Source organism: Carcharhinus amblyrhynchos, unplaced genomic scaffold (genome assembly GCF_965287045.1).
Source record: "Carcharhinus amblyrhynchos unplaced genomic scaffold, sCarAmb.v2.hapA scaffold_79, whole genome shotgun sequence".
Lineage (NCBI taxonomy): Eukaryota > Metazoa > Chordata > Chondrichthyes > Carcharhiniformes > Carcharhinidae > Carcharhinus > Carcharhinus amblyrhynchos.
Window position 1 is genome coordinate 221,352 of NW_027649819.1, and position 15,320 is coordinate 236,671.

Below are 15,320 nucleotides of genomic sequence, written 5' to 3' on the forward strand. Positions count from 1 at the left end.
AAATTTGCGAATAATGCACAATTTGTGGGAAAGGAGGCTGTGAAGAGGATGTAAAAATATTCCAGATGGATCTAGATATACTCGGTGAATTGGATAGTTTTTGGCAGATGGAGTTCAATGCGGATAAACGCGAAAGGCAAATTATTATCCTTCTGGAAAGCAGTTTCAAAATCTGTCTGGGCAGAGGGATCTGGCTGTCTTTGTCCAGAATCACAGAAAGTCAGTTTGCGGGTAAACTGTATAATTTTAAAAGGCAAATTGAATGTAAGCATATATTGCAAAAGAGCTGGAGTAAGAAAGTAGAGAAATATTGTTTCAATTGTGTTGATGAAGCCGCAACTGGAATATTGTGTCCAGTTTTGGTCCCCTTATTTGTGGAAAGATGAGGTGGTATTACATCCAGCACTTTTTCCTTTCCTTCTCTATGTGCGGTATGCTTTGTCTGCAACAAACCATACCTTTCACTGTGTACTATTTCATGTGACAAAAATAAATCAAATCACATCAAATCCGGCTGTCAGAATGAGATTACCGACGCGACTGGCGAGTTACAACCACAGGTCGACTTGGCGAGTGGTGAAAACTGATATCACTGCTTCTGATCTTCACCAGAACAGACAGTGAAATGGAACATTGTTCGGGAACATTCCTGATTTTACAATGTTGTTACGAAAAGATGGTCAATAAGCTGTGGGACACATTGAAAAGATGTTTCCATGCAAATGGCTTTGGCAGTTGGCTCGTTGGTCTAGGGGTATGATTCTCCCTTAGGGTCCCCACATTAAAATGCGAGAGGTCCCGAGTTCAAATCCCGGACGAGCCCAGGGTTTATTTTTATATTTTTTCAAAGTAGATTCCGAAAATGATTAAAACCAGGAGCAGATTAGAGTTCCCGAGAAATCATTGCAGAGAATATATTACAGCAGAACATGGCCCATTTACCAGTGGGCAGATCGTTGTGTGGGAAGGAGAATTTGAGCTATGAAGACAGACTGGATTGGATCAGACTATTTTATTTAGAGCAGTGAAGGCTGAGAAGAGACCTGATTCCGGTATATAAGGAATAGACAGGGTGGATCGGAAGCTGCTGCTGCCTTATAGCACGGGCATTCGACCTCTGACCTTCGGGTAAGCGTTCTCCAAGGCGGCCTTCACGACACACGACAGCGCAGAGTCGCTGAGCAGAGACTGATAGCCAAGTTCCACACACATGTGGAAGGGTCTCAATCGGGATCTTGGGTTCATGTCGCACGATCTGTAACCCCCATGACTTGTCTGGGTTTGCTAAACCTCACTTACTGCACTGTCTGGAGACAATACACATCTCTTTAACCTATGCCTAAGGCCCTTTCCACTTACATTGTCCGCATCTTTAAGACTTGAATAGCAGGTTAGCTGTAAAGACTCGCATTCCAATCAGTAATCTGTAAACTGTGTGCTGTTATATGCTCTGTCTGAGGTCAGAACTCTCCATTCACCTGACGAAGGGGCAAACACCGAAAGCTTGTGAGTTTACTATCAAATAAATCGGTTGGACTTTAACCTGGTGTTGTGAGACGTCTTACTAGTGGAGTGCCAAGGGATCAGTGCTGGGTCCATTGTTGTTTGTCATCTATATCAATGATCTGGGTGATAATGTGGTAAATTGGATCAGTAAATTTGCTGATGATATAAAGACTGGAGGAGTAGTGGACAGTGAGGAAGGTTTTCAAAGCTTGCAGAGGGATTTGGACCAGCTGGAAAAATGGGCTGAAAAACGGCAGATGGAGTTTAGTGCAGACAAGTGTGAGGTATCGCACTTTGGAAGGACAAACCAAGATAGAACATACAAAGTTATCTGGGAGTGTAGATACATAATTCCCTAAAAGTGGCTTCACAGGTAGATAGGGTCGTAAAGAGTGCTTTTGGTGCATTGGCCTTTACAAATCAAAGTATTGATTACAAGAGTTGGAATGATATGGTGAGGTTGTATAAGGCATCGCTGAGGCCGAATTTAGAGTATTGTGTGCAGTTTTGGTCACCTAATTACAGGAAGGTTGAAAGAGTGCAGAGAAGGTTTACAAGGATGTTGCCGGGATTTGAGAAACTGAGTTACAGAGAAAGGTTGAATAGGTTAGGACTTTATTCCCTGGATCTTAGAAGAATGAGGGGAGATTTGATAGAGGTGTATAAAATTATGATGGGTATAGATAGAGTGAATGCAAATAGACTTTTTCAACTGAGGCTACGGGGAGGAAAAAAAATGCAGAGGACATGGGTGAAGGGTGAAGGGGGAAAAGTTTAAAGGGCATATTGTGGTGGGGTGGGGAGGGCTTCTTCACACAGAGTGGTGGGGGTGTGGAATGAGCTGCCGGATGAAGTGGTAAATGCGGGCTCACTTTTAACATTTATGAAAAAACTTGGACAGGTACATGGATGAGAGGGGTGTGGAGGGATATGGTTCAGCGGCAGGCAAGTGGGACTAGACAGAAAAATGGTTCGGCACAGCCAAGAAAGGCCAAAAGTCCCGTTTCTGTGCTGCAATGTTGTATGGGAATGGGGAATAAATGTTGCAGCTGCGGCTCTGTTGCACAGAAGAATTACACGTTGGACTTCTCATCGTTATCTGGTGAGATATTCAAAGATTGTGGTCAGGAACTCATCGGAGTCGGCTTTTTAGATAAGGAACTGGTGTATCAATGCTTTCAGAGAAGTGAAACTGCCTCCACGAAAATCAAACAATCCCCATAGTGCAAAAGAAGGACACTCGGCCCATCGAGCCTGCGCTAACAGTAATCTGACCCAGGCCGCATCCGAGGAACCTCACTCATTGAGCTCATTCACAATAAAGAGACAGAGAAAATACATAATGGACGAAAGTGGGATTTGAACTTATGCATGTAGAGGATGGGATCAGCACACCATCGCCTTAACAACTGGGCCACCTCATCCTACAAACAAGTGTCTTTCTAATCACCTCTTGAACAAGGAACACATTTCTCCTGTAGGATAATGTTGTGTTTCTGCTTTCTTGTTAATTTTGCTTCGCTGTTACTCTTCCATTCGATTTAAATCCCGAGAAAGTAAAGAGGGAGACATTTCCGGTGTGAGTTTGAATTCACCAAACATAACCCGGATGTAAAAAGAATCTCGCGTTATGAGCTTGTGGCGCAACGGTAGCGCGTCTGACTCCAGATCAGAACGTTGCGTGTTCAAATCACGTCCGGCTCACGGAGCTTTCGTTTATCAGTCTTTGGATTTTGAACGCGGATAAAGTTGATTGTTCCCGAAAAAACAAATTTCCAAACGATGATAGATACTACATTTAATGTTTTTGCTCAATCTGCACGTGCACCTCGGGCAATAAAAGGACAATATAATTAAAGAAAAGCATTTCAGCTGTAAAGCACTTTGAAACTTCCAGCGGTTTGGAGAAAAAAAACATATTCCTTGACAAGATAAAAGCAAAATACTGCCGATGCTGGAATCTGAAACAACAAATGAAAATGCTGGAAAAACTCAGCAGGTCTGACATCATCTGTGGAGAGAGACCAGCTGAGATTGTCCAGCATGTTCAGACTCCAAGACTTTCCCCCAAAATGAAAAAGAACATGCGGTTTGATATGAACGGCAAACGCACCTTTCTGTCTCCACCTGATTTGTGTTTTTTTCTTCATGCATCCATCTCATTCTCTTTCCTGCTAATCCAAAAGTCTTCATGAGTTAGTTAAAGCCGCTGTTTGCTGCATGAAATGGTTCTCCGTATTGGGGAAAAGAACTGATCTCATCAGAACTGAGTTGTCGCTCCGGAAGTGTAAGTAACAAGTGTACAATGTGTATGGTCGCTTAGGCTACCAGTTCCTCGTTAGTATAGTGGTTTGTATCCTCGCCTGTCACGCGGGAGACCGGGGTTCAATTCTCCGACGGAGAGTTTACCGCAATTTTTTTACTTCAAATTGTATTTGTGTTGTTCTCCAACTATAAAAAAAGGAAAAAATACTGTCGAGCAATGAAACTTTAAAAAATGCAAATCTTAATATTTGTACCGACACTTTTCTTGACCTGAGATCAACGTTCGTTCAATTCATCAACATTTTGGCTTACCTTTGATCTGGCGATGCCACGTCGTCAACACGTTGAATATTACCCTGAGAAGTGTCAGGAGCAGAATCGCGAGCTCTACACAACCTTTGTTGACCTCACGAAAGCCTCCGACACTGGAAGCCGACAAGGCCTGTGGAGGATCATGTCAAAGTTCGGCTGCCTCCCCACCCCCCCCCCACCCCGCCAAATTCATTCAGATGGTACGCCAGTTCCATGATGGCGTCATGTCCAGAGCACTGGATGGCGGAGAATCATCTGAGGCATTCCCAGTCAAAAGTCTGACAACACCAGGTTCAAGACCAACCAATTTATTTGATAGTAAATTCACTAGCTTTCGGGTGGCATTCCCGGTCACCAATGGCGTCAAAGAGGGCTGTGTGCTCTCACCCACACTGTTCAGCATGATGTTTACTGCCATGCTGAATGATGCCTTCCAGGACAGTGTTGCTGGAATCAGCCTCAAGTACAGAGTGGGTGGGAAGCTTTTCAACCTGAGGAGACTTCAAGCTATTACTAATGTGAAGGAGACTGTTCTGAGAGATTTCCTCTTTGCCGATGACTGTGCCCTGTCTGCTGGCTCAGAACCAGAGATGCAAGTCAGTATGGACAAATTTCCCACGGCTTGTGACAACTTTGGACTCACCATCAACATTAAAAAGACCGAAGACATGCACCAGCCTGCTCCTCATGCACCGTACACAGAACCCATAATCACAATCAAAGGGCAGAAACTACAGGCAGTGGACCAGCTCACTTATCTTGGCAGCACCCTCTCCCAAGCAGTGACTATTGATACAGAAGTTAACTGTAGAATAGCAAAGGCGAGTTCCGCTTTTGGTAGACTGCGCTCCACTGTATGGGATCGTCGAGGAATCAGCACAGCAACAAAACTGAAGGTCTACAGCGCCGCGGTACTCACTACCCTCCTGTATGCCTGTGAAACGTGGACTGTGTATCGAAGGCATGCAAGACAGCTCGATCATTTCCACATGACTTGTCTTTGCAGAATATTACACATCAGATGGCAACACAAAGTACCAGATACTGAAGTTCTCTCTAGAGCAAGTCTACCATTAGTCCACACACTGCCGATGAGAGCACAGACCCAGTGGGCAGGTCATATCACCCGGATGTCAGACGAGTGCATATCCAAGTAGCTCCTTTTTGGGGGACTCTCTGCTGGAAGACGCTCACATGGAGGGCAGAAGAAACCTCTCAAAGACAAAGTCAAAGCCTCCCTGAAGTCGCTTGACATTGACACGACCACCTGGGAAACGCTGGCACAAAACCGCCCTACCTGGGACTGCCTCATCCACAAGGGCTGTCAAGCTCACGAAGCAAGGTGCATTGCTGAAGCACAACTTAGCGCGAGCGGCGCAAGTTCAGAACCACCAGCGCAACAACTACAGTGTCTACACAAGTCTGTCCAATATGTGCCAGAACATTCCGTGCCTGAATTGCCCCTGATCAGTCATCTTCGGACACACCACAACCAGCCTCAAAATGACAGACGGTGTTGAGGTCCTCATCGATGACGATGGACGAACAACAATATACTTTTAGATTATCATAGAATTTTCCCAAATTTAACCAGACAAAGTTTTCTCACATCCTCTCTTTGCATTCCTTATTCCTTTCTCAAGGTCTACCCTACACTTTCTGTACTTCATTAATGCCTCCACTGATTTTGTCCCCTTGTGCTTTGTGGATAGAAACAAAAAACGTCGACAACAATCATTTAACAATAATGGTTTTAAAATGGCTGCTCTGGTTGAGAGCTAAGCATGCTGGGAATTTTGATCAACTTGTGGATTAAATTCAGATGCAGGTCTTAAACAGGGTCTGGTCTGGAAGCTGTGAACTGAGGCTTCTAGTGTTGGTGTGATCAGGGAAGTTGTTTACATCGACCCAAGCATTGAACCTCCGAGTTATGGCTGCCCTGTGCAGAGTGTGCAGTTTGACTGAAGTGTCGTGGTTCAGTTCACGAGTAGGTTCACTGGAGGTGTGAGACATATGTTTGGTTTCTGGTGGCACAGTTGGCTGGATCATAGAGAATCTTCCGGAAACAAGTGGGCAATCGTGGATAAAATTCACGTTAATCCTTTGTTTAGCAGCAATAACTCCAAGAGACCAACTATCACAACAAAGCTTCACCCAGCAGGATACTTCAGAGAGATGAAAATAGATTCTACACCGAGCTTCTTTCTGAGCCAAAGTTTTCCAAAACTCGGTAGAGTCTATTTTCAATTCTTGATTTTCATTCAGAGAAAAGTGCAGTTGAAGATTTAAGGTTCAGTTGAAAGTTAATGTTCCGTTAGAGTTAAAGTTCAGTAAAGAGTTAATGAGTTGCAACTGTTTCTGTCTCAGTTGGTACGAGCTGTGTGTGTTTTTAATGCATTATTAGCCTTGTTTGCCTTATTAAACGGGAATGCTTGCAAAATAGTTAAATTAAAGGTTTATAATAACTTTTTAAAAGCTTTTCCTTTCCTTCTCATTGAAACCTGAATATATCTGGACATGCACTGTTCTGTGGGCTTGTTATTCCTATCACCGAGAGGGAACATGGTGGGCTGCCACCATCCCCAATTCCTTTTTTAATGCCCCCTACTGTCCTTCTGTCACTTTTCCATTTGAAACCGTTCTCAGGTTACTTTGTCCAGGTCCTGTCTAATTTTACTGAAATCCGCTCTCTCAAAATCCATTTTTTTTGCAGCTTGCCGATTTCCTTGGCTCTAACAAGCTTAAGTTGTACCATTTTGTGAACTGTATCACTAAAATGCCCTCCACCACCATATCGATCACACGGCTTCAATCGCCAGAATTAGGACGAGTACAGTTCCTTCCCGTGTTGGACTATTCACTTATTGATTTAACAAATTCTCCCGTACATTCTTCAAGAAATCTGCTCCATCCAATCCCTTAACACTCCATTTCCATGATGATGCTGGAAAAGTTGAAACCACCAAATATAATCACCGTATTGTTATTGCTTTTACACACCTCCACAAACTGTGCACACATTTGTTCCTCAATATCCCACTTACCCTCTGGGGGTCTATAATCAACATCTAACAATGTGGTTGCCCCTTTTTATTCCTAAACGCTAATTACAAAGCTTCACCTGAGGCCACCTCCAAGATATAATCTCTCCTTCCTGCAGTAACGGACTCAGTAACTAATAATGCAATGCATCCTCCTATTTTACTTCCTCCCTTATCTTGCCTGAAGATTCTATATCCAGGAATGTTGAGTTGTCAATCTTGTTCTTCCGCAGCTGTACTATACCTCAGTGCATCTTTTAGAGAAAAATAATCATGTAAGCCTGTATCATAGAACCATTTCAGGACAGAAGCAGTCCATTCGGCCCATCGACATTGTGCCTACCATAATTCAACCCAGCCCCTTTCCCCGTAACCCTCCTTTAGTAATCCACCCTGACAGTACGGTCAATTTAGCATGGCCAACCAACCTGACCCGCACATCTTTGGACTGTGGGACGAAACGAGAACACCCGGAGGAAACCCACACAGTCACCGGGAGAAAATGCGAACTCCATAAAAACGGTGACCCAAGTCTTGAATTGAATCTGCATTCGCTGATTGTCTTCCAGCAACCGCACCTGGCACAAAGGAAGATGGCTGCCGTTTTTGGATGTTGTTCATCTCATTTTCAGGAAATCTTGGCGTTTTATTTCTCACGGCAACGCCCTGAGTGAAATGATTCTCAGCTGCTTCAGAAATGACATTTCTTCCATGGTCAGGGCAGAACTGGGGATGTTCACTGCTGACTGCACACTGCTCAGGACTATTCACAGGACTCCTCAGACTATTTCCAAATGCAGCAAGAACTGGATAACCGCGCAGTCCTGGTCTGTGACATGTGGTAAATAAAAGTAGTCTTGTCATGCGGGAAATAACATTTGTAGTGAGATTGTACCGTGTTACGCGGAGGGCAGTAGGTTCAGAAGCAACTCACCATTATCTTCGCAAAAGCCATTTTGGATGGTCAATAAATGCGGAGAATTCCAGAAATTCACCACCCTTTGAGTGAAGAAGTTCCTCCTCAAGTCTGGTCTAAACTACCCCCCACCCCCGGCGTATTTTGAGGCTGTGCCCTCGAGTTCTGCTATCCTTTCTCAGCGGGAAGAATCTCACTACCTCTACCCTATCCATCCCCTTCATTATCTTGTAAGTGTCTCTCAGGCCCCTCCCATCAAATACAATATACAATGTAAAACTCGTTGTGACTTCTTGTAATTGTGAACAAGTCTGGCAAATTTTGTATCTTTAGGCAGAAATTCTTTCCAATGCAGAACAGCCACACACTCACTTTTCTTATTCTCCTGTAGACATTGGAGTCCGATCTCGCAGGTTTGATATTCGCAAGGCACAATCTACGCTGTTCAGACGTTGTTTACTGTGCTGTAGAAACAACTGCACAGAGCTTTAATAAAACCCCAGATAGAATGAATGCTGGAAAACTGAACCAGCGACATCTACATCCCATAAACTATATATATTTTAAAGTTTTCCATATTTCCATGTTGCTTTGAGAGAGACTGTGCAATAGAAACATTGTGAAGGCAAAATGCAACTGCAACCTTGAATATCAACTCTATCATATTTTTCCACGTAGTGAATGCAGCTTTACTGAGCAGTTCCCTGTTCAGCGTGAAATCAGACAGTGAAGGGTGCTCACAGGCGCTCTATCAAACTTCATGTACCTTCAGAGAGCTTTCCAACGGGACACATGTGAGCAGCTGTGTGAATATTGGTGCTCCAGCGTGCAAGTTTCTCAATTGCGAGGCTGCATGGCTGGTTCAATCAGTAAACATTACCTTTTGCAATTCCCTATCCATATCCGAGCCTTTATAGGAACGGGTATAGAGTATAAGAGCTGGAGTCTAATGCTGCAGTTGTATCGAACATTGGTTAGGCTGCATTTAGGGTACTACATCCAGTTCTGGTCGCCTTACTATCAGAAGGACGTGGAGACCCTGGAGACAGTGCAGAGGAGGTTTACCAGGATGTTGCCTGGTATGGAAGGATTGGGTTATGAGGAAAGATTGAGCAAATTGGGGCTGTTTTCCCTTGAAAGACGGCGACTGAGGAGGGATCTAATAGAGGTATATAGGATTATGAAGGGTATAGATACAGTAAACAGACGCAAGCTTTTTCCTACGATAGTACGAGGGGCCACGGGCTTAGGGTGAGGGGGGAGAGGTATAACACGGATATTAGAGGGAGGTTTTTCACACAGAGGGTAGTGGGGGTATGGAATGCTCTGCCAAGTAAGGTGGTGGAGGCAGGCACGCTGGAGTTGTTTAAGAGTTACTTAGACAGGCACATGAGTGGGTTGGAGATGGGAGGATATAGGAGATTGTTTTAAATAAGGTTCATTAGCATTGGGGCGTCCCTGGTAATGTCAAAGGATGTGGAATGATACTAATGTTTTCCTCTTTCAATTCACAGGTTTTAAGTCGGTCCGCCTTGTTGTCCAACGAGGGGCATACGCGCGATGTGTCGTACTAGGGCTGCTCTTGAATGTTCGAGATTGGCCTAGTGCTTCATGTCGTTAGTGTGTGCTTAAACTGGACCAGATGCTGGGCAACACGACAGCTCAGTGACTATCACTGTTTGCTGTGCAGATACATGGATTTGGGTCGGTGTCTGTGGGAGTTTGCGCATTCTCTCCGTGCTTGCATGGGTTTTCTCTGGGTGCTCCGGTTTCCTCCCACACCCCAAAGATGTGCTATGAGGCTGATTGGCAGGAATAAATTGTCTCTGAATTAGTTTCCTTCAATGTGGAATGCCATAAGCATAGATAAGGGTCATGGGTGGAGGGGGGACTGGGAATGTTAAAATGGCAGCGTGGGCTCGTTGGGCCGAAGGGCCTGTTTCCCGGGCTGTTTTTGTTCTTTGCTCTTTATTTCCTTAGATAACCATGGCTGGTTATCCCTTCTCCTACATTCCTTCTTTACCATCAGAATATATTTCTGCTGAGTACTGAAAAAGATCTCCTTAAAAATCCTCCACTGTTCCTCAGCCGTCCTACCGACCAACCTGCGCCCCCAATCTACATTCACCAGTTCCTCTCTCATCCTATCGTATTCCCCTCTGTTCAGACAGAGGACACAGGTTTGGGGCCCTACTTTCTCATCCTCCACCTGCATTTGTTCTATATCTGGCATCTACCTCATTCAAACTTGTAGTCATGAAACTAGACTTGATTTATATATTCAAAATTCTGTGCACACATCAAATGTGTTCCTTACTCAAGGAATGAAACAGGCTGATTATGCGTGGGTTATTGTGGTTCGACAATCGATGCATATTGACGTTCAAGTGACATTTGGTAAAGTGATTAATCGATTGTAAATGAAATTTAATGGAATTCAGGGACTTGTATATACAAAATTGTCAGTGAACAATTGTTTTCCAAGGCCAAAGAAATTAAACAGTGGTGTTCCCTAAGAATCGGTATTAGTGATAGATCTATTCTGGGAAGTATGTACGAAATGTATTTGCGTCTGAAGCGATCAAATGATCTCAAGGATGTGAAGGATAACAAAGCATTCACGGAAGACAGAAAGCAAAGCTCATTTAACGCAAAGGTATATTGCAGATGGCACTGACGCTGAGAATTATTTCAAGTGTATGCATTTAAAGAGCAAGAATGAGGGAATACGATATCAACAAAACTGCCCAAGTTTCATAGTGGATGTGTGATAATATGTCGAAGAACAAATGTGCACCAGGTTTCTACACTGTCTTCAGGATCATTCTTCTCAGAGATTCGCTAAATAATCGAAATGTAGCCTGTTAAGTCCTGTTTTGGATCAGGTTTAGATTCACAATATTGATCTGGGTGAGAATAAGTGATGAGTGTTTGAAGGTACATTGCAGTTAGACAGATTGGCAGTGACTGAGAGGAACAGGTGGACACAAGAAATTTTGATTATGATTTCATTGAGAATTCCCAAAAACGGAAACTAAGGCCGTGGTCTCCAGAAACCCTCCCCGCCAGCCAGCTCCATGCCTCCATCCGAATGCAACAGTCATGGATGACCTTTTGGAGCTCATTTAACCAATTTGATGACACAGCAAACGAAAACAAAGCCAACTATGACTCCATCACAAATCCAACTTGGCAAACTAATGTGTTCCCCCGTTTCTTTATTGCCGACACAGTACGAATTAAGATGAGATCAATTGGACTTGCGCCAATCTGACTATCTCCCCTGTGCCTGTCAAACACCTTTGGGAATCCAGATTTACCACGGTGATTCTATATCACAATTTTTTGTAGCGAGTATAATTAAAGAATTCTCTCAGTGTCAAAGTACTCCTGTGGGGAGAACTGATCGATCCCACTGTTGATATTTGGGTGATGATCTGCAGGGGAGAGATGTTTAGCTGGAATTTGGTTCGGGAGTTCATTCCAATAACGTCTATTTTTAACATCATTTGATATTTTTTATAATTATAGCGATAGGATACCTCAATACATCTTTGAATTGTGCCCTGAACTTCGTTTGAGTGACAGCGTAAATACATGTGTTTGTGCAACAACTCAGAAGTTGAAGCATAAATCCCACTTCTCGTATATAACTATGAATATATACAGATCGATACCCAATATTCCACATGCGGCTCCATATAGAATACATCATGAACACTGACCATAAGAGAATGAAGTTCCCAGAGATAGCAAGCAGTAAAATTATGCTTTTCTTTCGACTCTGCATCTCTGTGTCTCCGGAATTCTGCACATCCTTCTGAGCCCGGAGTCTCTTCCGTGCCTTGCTACTCAATAAAATGTGTCTGACTGTTAACACATTGAGGAGCAGAACCACGACAAATGGGACACATGGCGTTAGAATATAATGAAGGAATTCAACTGCTGACCAGACAGTTGAAAACAGAACAGCTGTTGATACATCACAAAACCAAGGAACATTTGTACCTGCATATTGACCAGTAAACATAAAATACCAGAAGATATTCTTTAAACAGCTCAGTGCAGTCAATGATCCGAGAATCATAGCCGCCATTTTATCTGTGCAATATTTAGTTTTGATCTTCTGGCAACAAATTGCCAGAAAGCGATCAAAAGTGAAAGCAACAGTGAACCAGACAGAACAGTCAGTAACTGCGAAAAGCAGGACAGCGTGGATGTTACACACTTGGATGTACCGCATGAATCGAAATTCACCTCGATAAGCAATTGGGATATGCCTCAAAATCAGGTCTATAATAATGACAAGCAGATCCGCTGCTGCCATGGCCACCAGGTAACGAGTTACACATTTGGAAAGGCCACAATTTTTCCGAGAGAGGGTCAGAATCGTCAACATATTCACTGTGAGGAAAAAAAACACAAAGAAAACATCACATGAACTTCTGAGTGAAATTACAATGGAGAGTATTCATTGTGATTAGCAAATGCACTACTGTATATGATGACGTATTGAAGTGATTACATCCGGGAGACGTGGATATACTGGGATGAGTTGTAAGTATTGTACGATGAATCGTTAAATGGAAATCAATGTTTCTGATCAAATATTTCGCAAGTTGGACCAACATATCAATGGGATGATAATGGTCGCTGTTCTGCCGACAGTTTATTTCATGCTCAAATGAAGTGAACGATGATTTAGCATAAATTAACCATTTAATCCGATTCACGTGATCTTCAGAGTACAAAATAGGGCAGCACAGTGAATATTATATCAGATCAGCAATACCCTGGTCAAAAAGAACGCGATAAGGATTTCGGAAAGCAAAGTAGGGAAGCAGGGAGCTGGAATGACTTCCTTGTGCTGATGCCCAATGAAACTAAAGGGAAGGCCTCAAGTTCAACAGTTCAAATGGGATATCCACAAGTCGATGCATGTTGAGATTTCAATCACTGTTTTTGTGATTTATTAATTTAAAAAAATCTGTGCAAGTTTGATTCGGGAATGTCGTTTCGACTGTGGTGTCTCTGAAAGAACATCATGCAATACCAGCAGTGGCCGGACGGTGGCACAGTTCTCAGCACTGCTGCCGCACAACACCAAGGCCCCGGGTTCAATTCTGGCCTTGGATGACTGTCAGTGTGGAGTTTGCATATTTTCCCTGTGTCTGCGTGCGTTTCCTCCAGGTTCTCTGGTTTCCTCCACTGTCGATGAGTGTACAGGTAAGGTGGATTGCCCATGATAATTTGTCTGTTAGTGTTGGGGGATTAACTTGTTAAATATGCAGGGTTACGGGGATAGGGCCTGGGTGTGAGTTGTTACTGCAGGCTCCAAGGGCCGAATGGCTTCCTTCTGCAATGTAGGGTTTCTTTCTATGATTTCTAAGAGGAAAATAAGCGTAATAAGTGGTAACTCGACTCCGCCTGTTTATCACACCTCACATGACAAATATCCACACCAGTAAGTGGAAGCTGAGCTGCAGAATGAATCACATAGAACATCGAACATCATAGCGCAGTACAGGCCCTTCGGCCCTCAGTGTTGCGCCGACCAGTGGAACCAATCTAATGACCCTCGAACTTAGATCATTCCAATATTATCCATATGCCTATCCAATGACCATTTGAGTGCCCTTAAAGTTGGCGAGCCCACAACTGCTGCAGACGGGACATTCCACGCCCTTACGACCCTCTGAGTAAGGAACCTACCTCTGACATCCGTCCTATAATTACCACCCCTTAATTTAAAGCTTTGTCCCCTCGTGTTAGCCATCACCATCGGAGGAAAAAAGGCTCTCACTGTCCATCTATCTAACCCTCTGATCATCGTGTATGCCTCAATTAGGTCACCTCGTAACCTTCTCTCTAACGAAAACAACCCCAAATCCCTCAGCCTTTCCTCACAAGACCTTCCCACCATACCAGGCAACATCCTGGTAAACCTCCTCTGCACCCTTTCCAATGCCTCCACATCTTCCTGATAATGCGGCGACCAGAACTGTACACAATACTCCAAGTGCGGCCCCACCAGAGTTTTGTACCGTTGCAACATGACTTCACGGCTCCAAAATTCAATCCCAACACCAATAAAAGCTAACACACTGTACGCCCTCTTAACAACCCTATCAACCTGGGTGCCAACTTTCAGGGATCTATGCACATGTACACCGAGATCTCTCTGCTGATCCACACTACCAAGAGCCTTTTCATTTCACCAATATTCTGTAATCCTGTTACTCTTTCCAATGTGCATCACCTCACACTTTTCCGCATTAAACTCCATTTGCCACCTCTCAGCCCAGCTCTGCAGCTTGTCTATGTCCCTCTGCAAACTGTAACATCCATCCTCACTGTCTACAACTCTTTAGTGACGACTTTAGTGTCGTCAGCAAATTTACTAACCCATCATTCTACACCCTCATCTAGGTCATTTATAGAAAGGACAAGCAGCAGTGGCCCCAAAACAGATCCCTACGGTACACCACTTGTAACTGAACTCCTGGTTGAATATTTCCCATCAACCACCACCCTCTGTCTTCTATTAGCTAGCCAATTCCTGATCCAGCCTGCTAAATCACCCTCAATCCCATGCATCCGTATTTTCTGCTGTAATGTGCATGGAAACTGAAACAACTGATGATGCACCTTGCAAGCATCGTGATGTCCCTGTGCCCCTGTTGGAACTGCAATCCAGCAAGGAGAATACATTCTGGGGAGATATGATGTGGAGTTGCCAGCATTGCACTGGGGTAGGCACAGGAAGTAGTGCCACAACACCACGTTAAAGTTGAACAGGTTTATTTGGTAGCACGGGGTTTCAGAGCATTGTTCCTTCATCAGGTAATAAAGGAGCGGTGCTCCAAAAGCTTGTGCTATCAAATTCCACTTGGCAGCAAGGCAGCACACAGAGTCATAGAATCAGAAAGGTTTACAGCATGGGAATCTCGCCTTTTGATCCAACTTTATGTCACCCTTTTTTTTAACCAGTAAGGTAGTCTCATTTACACGCGTTTGGCCCATATGCTGTTGTACCTATCTTAACCACGTAATTGTCTAAACACTTTTTAAAAGACAAAATTGTATCCATCTCCAGTTCTGTCTCTGGCAGCAGCTCACTCCAGCCAATCACCAGCCCAGCAAAATGAAATCTTTTGCCCCTGTGAACCCTTTTGAATCTCTCCCCTCTCAACTTAAACCTTTGTCCTCTATTTTGGTCTCCCCTTCATTTGGGAAACTGTTTTGACTATCGAGCTGATCAATGCTCTCCATTCATTCAT

General features: G+C 43.8%; 1 non-coding gene across 1 annotated transcript; it reads left to right on the top strand.

Annotated features, from left to right (window-relative positions):
* The first annotated feature begins 3,138 nt into the window (after positions 1–3,138).
* Positions 3,139–3,210, top strand: trnaw-cca (transfer RNA tryptophan (anticodon CCA)). The gene has a single exon. It is a non-coding gene; the product is annotated as a tRNA-Trp (tRNA).
* Positions 3,211–15,320: the final 12,110 nt, after the last annotated feature.